Genomic DNA, 6,794 nt, shown 5'->3' with positions numbered 1-6,794 from the left:
CAAATACTTAAAGCACATCACAATGTTAGTTTAAACATTTAACCTATATAAATGTGCGCTGTTAGGCGCATATCCAATTGTTTGTGCGGAGAGTGGAAGCTGAAGTGCGCTTCAGGACATCAGTGGAAACAAATTAAATACACCGTCATTTTTGCTCATAAAGGTAAGAGTAATAAATACATTGTTCGGAACTGTAAAGGGTCTATTTTTATGTGTGTGCTCTCATAATATCAAGAAAACTTTGTGTTTTTGTAAAATAAAAAAAAAACAAACAAATAGGATGCGCTTGCCTTCTCGGGTCTTGAACAGGAGCGCTTTACAAAAATGAACCGAAACTCAGCGAAGATTTTCCTTACAGACATGATGAATATATAAAAAGCTTTAAATGACTACAAAACGAAATAATTCAAATCCAAAAAACGAACCGTACCAGAGTTCATTTGGAAGCGGACCGAGACCACCTCTTCAGCTGGGTCTCAGTGCGGTTGTTTGGTCCGCACCCGAGTGCGATTGCTGTATTCACACCTGCCAAAAAGGTCTGCACCAAGAGAGGAAACGAATTGTTTACGAAAAACTAACAAGACAGGTGTGAATACACCCTTAGATTAAAGACACTTGTTACAAAGCTGAGGAAAAGTAAAGGGCCATTTCCATTTAAAAAGTGATGTTTAAAATGCACTGGGTGACTCTCATGATGTGTTATATATTTTTTCCTTCTGTCTCTGTCCACTTTATATTTTAAAGAGCAGGTCATATGGGTTTTTGAAAAATATCTCTTTTGCAGTTTATAACGTAGCTATCCTTAAATAAAAACAATCTGCAAAGTTGTTAATAAAAAAACTGCATGATACATAAAGATATTGTCTCTCAAAAGAGAGTCGATTCTGAATCGCCTTAACGAGTCGTCATATTTTAAAATCTTTTGCCTGTTACCGGTGTACATCACTGGGTAACACATTTGCATAATCCCCGCCTGCCCGCGAGTCTGACCTGCCCACAAACACTTCCGCTAGTTAAGTGTGTTTACATCATGTTGAGAAGACGCTGTGTTCAAGGATACCACAGAAATACAATTCAAACCTTTTGTTGTGTGAATGTCATTTTACCAAGGACTGCTTCTCTAATCTTGGCTTTTATCTTCGTTGGCTTCTAATCTTCTTAATTTGGACTAACAAGCTCTCCGAACCACAACCTGTAAGAACGATTGATACGTTATGTGTACATTTTCAATTGAGTGCTCAAAATATCAAGTTTTTGTGCTAATATGTGATGTATACCTAGTGCAGCTTTAGGTTTCCAGGTAAAGCACGATATTAGTCTTACTGAAGTAGTTCTGATAATTCGCTGTGAACCCACTATTTCCTAAGAATGTGTCGATTAATGTAGAATGACGTTGTTCTAATAATTACTTCGTTTAATAATAAAGAACGTAGTGTAGCACACAGACTTTATAATCATTGTGAAATTGCTGTTTATTTTGCTGCACCGGCAGTTATAGGGTTAATGCCGGAGAGTCGAGCGAGTTAGTTAGGCTGGTGCGCCTGTGATACAGCTGTTCTGCGTTCTGATTAAAAGTTGAGACACAGAGCGTCTTTTGTCTGGCGTTCTTCAAACATTACAGTAGGCATATTTTGGTTTACAAACTGTATTGTTTCATCAGTTCATCAGTTTCATCAGTTCATCAGCACTCGGCTAACATATCCACCATTATTGTTTTAAGTGTTCACAGTTTAGCAGCTAAATTTTAGCTGTGGGCACGATTCACTTGCATAAGTTTTTTTGTATTTTAGGACATTATTATAAGAACGGATTGGAGCACTATATTATGCATTATTGTTTTATGTAAAGGTGCTTTGTCAATCGTAGCGTTCTCATAGGAATCCTCTCTGTGCCAATCACAACAGGCTTGGCCAGCTGACCAATCAGAGCAGTGTAGGCTTATGGAAGGGAGGGGTTTGCTCCGAACTCGCTTGGAACGAATCGTTTCGAAATCATTGGCAAATTACTCTAATATTAAATGTATATTCTGAGAAAAATTACAATGTTTTCTGACCTTAGATTCATTTAAACCTGTTGTAGGGGACTCCAACACAATATTAGGACACTTTAAAATACCATATCACCTGCTCTTTAACCTCTTTATGGAGAATTTCAAAGTGGGTTCTTTAAATATAAATGGAGGAAGAGATAGGGGTAAATTGGCTGTAGTATCAGAGTTTTTAAATATAAATCAGGTTAATGTTGTTTTTTTACAAGAGACTCATAGCAATGATGAAAATGAAATTGTCAGACTCTGGTCCGTGTTTAGCTCCTCATGTGCCTTTCTGTGTTTCCTTATTTGGTCATTTTCCTGTCCTTATTTAGTTTAATTATGATTCCGTTCAGCTGTGTTCTATTAATTACCCATGTATTTAAGTTCATGCCTGTTCAGTTTCCCTTTTGTCTGGTCTACTCGTTACGTGGATGTGTTTCCTACTGTCTCCAGTGTTGATGTACCCTGTGTCCCATGGATTAAAGACTGTTTACGTATATTCCTCGTCTCATCGCTCCTTAGTTCCTGTATTCCTCATGTGTGTGTCATGACAGAAGACCAGACCAAGACAGTAAGCGGCGCCCCTTCTCTCGTGTTTTTATTTCCGTTTTTTGTCATCTTTTGTTTTCCCTTTTCTTCTCCCTGCGGTATGAGGACCGCCCCGCTGTCAAGCGCGCTGGCCGCTCCGAAGACATGCCTGCTGGCCACGGCTCACTCAAGCCTGCTGGCCGCTCCGAAGACAAGCCCTCCGGCCGCGCCGTTGTCAAGTCTGCCGGCCACGGCTCCCACAAGCCTCCTGGCCACTACAGAGTCAAGTTTGCCGGCCACTCCGAAGTCGAGCCCACCGGCCGTGGCTCCCCCAAGCCCGCCGGTCGCTCTGAAGAAAGGCCCGCCGGCCACCCCAGAGCTCGCTCCAGTTTCGGCTCCAGCCCCAGAGCTCGCTCCAGTGTCGGCTCCAGCCCCGGAGCTCGCTCCATTGTCGGCTCCAGCCACGGAGCTCACTCCATTGTCGGCTCCAGCCCCGGAGCTCACTCCAGTGTCGGCTCCTGCTCCCGAGTATAGCCCACGGAGGGCTCCTGATTCCCTGTCGAGCCCAGGTAGGGCTCTTGTTCCCGAGTATAGCCCATGGAGGGCTCCTGTTCCCGAGTATAGCCCACAGAGGGCTCCAGATCCCCAGTTAAGCCCAGGGAGGGCTCCAGATCCTCAGTGTAGCCCAGGGAGGGCTCCAGATCCTCAGTTAAGCCCAGGGAGGGCTCCAGTCCCCTGTAATGGCCCACGGAGGGCCTCGAAACCCGTAAGCGTCCCCAAGTATTTTTTTGGGTGGGAGGGTAGTAGGGCTCCAGCTGTAGAGGCCGAGGCGGGGGCTGGGGCCACGGCCTTGGAGGCTGCTTTGCCATGGCCTCCTGAACTACCTGCTCCACCATGGCTCCCCGAGCTCCCTGCTCCACCATGGCCTCCCGAGTCACCTGCTCCGCCATGGCGCCCCGAACTGCCAGATCCGCCATGGCGCCTAGAGCTGCCAGATCCACCATGGCGCCCTGAACTGCTGGATCCGCCATGGATCCCGGAACGGGCACCACCCTGGAGGCCTTCCGTCTGGTAATCCTGCTCATAGAGGCCTCCAGAGCGAGTATTCCTCGTGTGTGTGTCGTGACAGACATTGAGTGGAATAGATGATGTCTGGTATTAAGTCATGGGACAAACAATAGTGCAGGAGTAGCTATATTATTTAAAAAAAAGGCTTGAATGTTAATATTTTATATACTGAAGAGATTGAAAAAGGAAGGGTACTATTAGTCAAAATAGAGTATGGGGAAGATGTCTTTGTATTAGTGAATGTGTATGCTCCAAATAATGGGTTGGAAAGAGTAAGAGTATTCGACCAATTAGATAAGGCGCTTCAAAAAATGTGATGATAATAATTTGGTAGTGTTAGGAGGGGACTGGCATTGTACTATTAATTTTTTAATTGATATAATTGGCGAAGAACCACATAGTCACTCTAGTGAATCACTGTCAAATATAATGAGAAAATATTATTTAATAGATGTGTGGAGAAGGATGAATATAGGAGTAAGACAATATACATGGATTAAAGTAGCAGAAAATATGGTTAGTGGGGATAGATTTTAAGTAAGTTGGTGGAAAATAGGGTAATGAGTGCATCAATATTGCCAAATGGTTTTTCTGATCATTATTTGATCATGTTTGATTTTAACATAAAGCTAACTTCAAGACCTAAGTATTATTGTCATTTTAATGAAAAAATGCTAAAAGATGAGTTTTTGTGATATTTTTTAAGTTGTTTTGGGAGAAATGGAAAGAAAGAAACTTGAAAATTGAAAATTAATGGTGGGATGCGAGTAAGGTACAAATCAAAGAGTTTTGTCAATGTTTCTGATAATAACTTTATGAATGTGAAAAAAAAACTGCAAAGTTTCCAAAAAGTAATTGAGCGCTTGGAAGTGGACTTGATAAATAGAACAAGTGAAAGGGGCACTTGTAAGAACAAGGATTTTTTCCATTAAGGTCACGGATGCCCCAACTGCATATTTCTTTAATCTGGAAAAAAAGACTGTTCAATATAAACAGATGCATTATCTGCGTTGTCCAAATGGGAACTTAACAACAAATCCAGTTGAAACGAGAAAGTTGGCGGTTGATTATTTTTCTATGTTGTACAGTGCTGAGAAATGTGATCCTGATAGTGTTGTTCTCCAGGAATAGATGGTTTAACAGCTGAATTTTATAAACATTTCTGGGGAATATATGGGGAAGATTTTTATGAAGTTGTATTAGAATGTTTTAAAAATAAAATACTTCCTATTAGTTGCAGGAGGGCTGTACTTTCACTGTTACCAAAAAAAGGGAGATTTAGTTTTTTTTTTAAATTGGAGGCCAGTGTCCTTATTATGTTTGGATTATAAAATATTATCAAAATCTATTGCAAATAGGCTCAAAACTTGTTTAAACATGTTGATTCATAAAGACCAAACATACTGTACCAAAGCGATCAATAATTATTTTTTTTTTTTTAAGAGATGTTATTGATTATGGTTGTATAAATGATTCTGATTTGGGTATCCTGTCAATAGATCAAGAAAAAAACATTCGATAGGGTGGATCATGACTATCTTTTTAAGGTGTTAAAGAGTTTTGAAATAGGTGATCAATTTATTTCATATGTCAAACTGTTATAGTCTGATGTATCAGTGCTGATTAAGGATGGTGGAGGAATAATTGCCCCAGTAACAGTCACAAGAGGTATTAGACAGGGTTGTCCTGTCTCTGGACAATTATATAGTCTTGCAATTGAACCTTTGTTATGTGAGTTAAGGAGAAATCTTGGTGGCTTTTCAGTTGCAGGTGTAAAGGAAACTTTTAAAGCGTATATGTCTGCTTATGCTGATGATATAACTATTTGTATTTCTGGACAAAATTATGTGATGGCTTTGGAAACAAGCATAGGACAATATGAGATGGCTTCCTCAACTAAAGTAAATTGGGAGAAAAGTGAGGGGTTTATCATTGGCCGATGGAGAGTCACTGGACCTCCAATACTTCCAGGAGGTTTGAAATGGGGGAGGGAGGGTATAAAAGTATTAGGTGTTTTTAGGAAAAGATAGTTTTAAAAAGAAGAATTGGGAGGGAGTGCTGGAGAAGGTGGTAGCTCGATTGTCTAAATGGAAATGGCTATTGCCACGATTATCCTACAGAGGGAGAGTTTTAGTGGCAAATAATCTGGCAGCTTCTACGTTGTGGCATAAAGTTATTGTTCTGGAACCACCAAGTGAACTGATCTGCAATATACAGAGGACAATTGTAGACTTTTTCTGGAGTGGTGAACATTGGACTTGAGCTGCAGTACTCTACATCCCAGTACATGAAGGAGGTCAAGGTTTGGTGGATGTGAAGAGTCAAATTGTTTCTTTCAGACTGCAAACAGTACAGAAACTGCTTTATCAAGAGGATTTATCATGGATACAGATGGCATGTGCATTTCTGCAGAAGGTTGAAAGTTTTGGACTAGGTAAACACTTGTTTATACTGGAAATGGATGGGCTGAGATTGGACAATCTCGCTTCCGTCTATAAGTCAATGTTACAAGCTTGGAGTAAAATCTTGAAAGTGGAGAGAAAGTTGAATGAATCTGGGAACTGGATTAATGAGGAACCCTTATTTAATAATCCACTGATTCAGACCAGATTTTTGTCATCAGTTAGCATTCAAAGAACTCGTAAAGAATGGAGTCACTAAACTAGGACATTTACTGGATAATGGTGGATGGAGTTCAGCGGAAACTTTTAAAAATTGTCTGGTTTATGCTCAACAAGAATTGCTCCGAAATTGAAAGATGACATTTTTGCTGTTCTGCCAAGCAGTTACAGGAACCTTGTTGCTGGAGGGAAGGCACAACAGTTGAAAGGAGATTTTCCAAGGTTTAAAATAAGTCCTGCTGTCAGTAGAGAACAGAAAGAAGGACTTGATGGATATATACTGTTTTTTAAAACTCTGCAACTGGAAGAGTTTGACATTGCGTCGAAAAAAGCATTGTACTATGTTACAGTGAAAGTTATTTATATGAACTCACTCAGCAGGCAGAGTTTTTCAAAGTGGATGGAGACTATGGAGCCAGACTTTCTAGTGAGGGATAGGTGGCGAGCCCTGTATAAGCCTCCAATTGAGAATCGGACAGCTGATCTGCAGTGGAGGATTATTTACAGTGCCATAGCTACAAACAAACATGTAGCACATCTGAATC

Source organism: Sinocyclocheilus anshuiensis, unplaced genomic scaffold (genome assembly GCF_001515605.1).
Source record: "Sinocyclocheilus anshuiensis isolate Anshui unplaced genomic scaffold, SAMN03320099.WGS_v1.1 scaffold1173, whole genome shotgun sequence".
NCBI lineage: Eukaryota > Metazoa > Chordata > Actinopteri > Cypriniformes > Cyprinidae > Sinocyclocheilus > Sinocyclocheilus anshuiensis.
Note: the sequence above shows the minus strand (reverse complement) of the source record.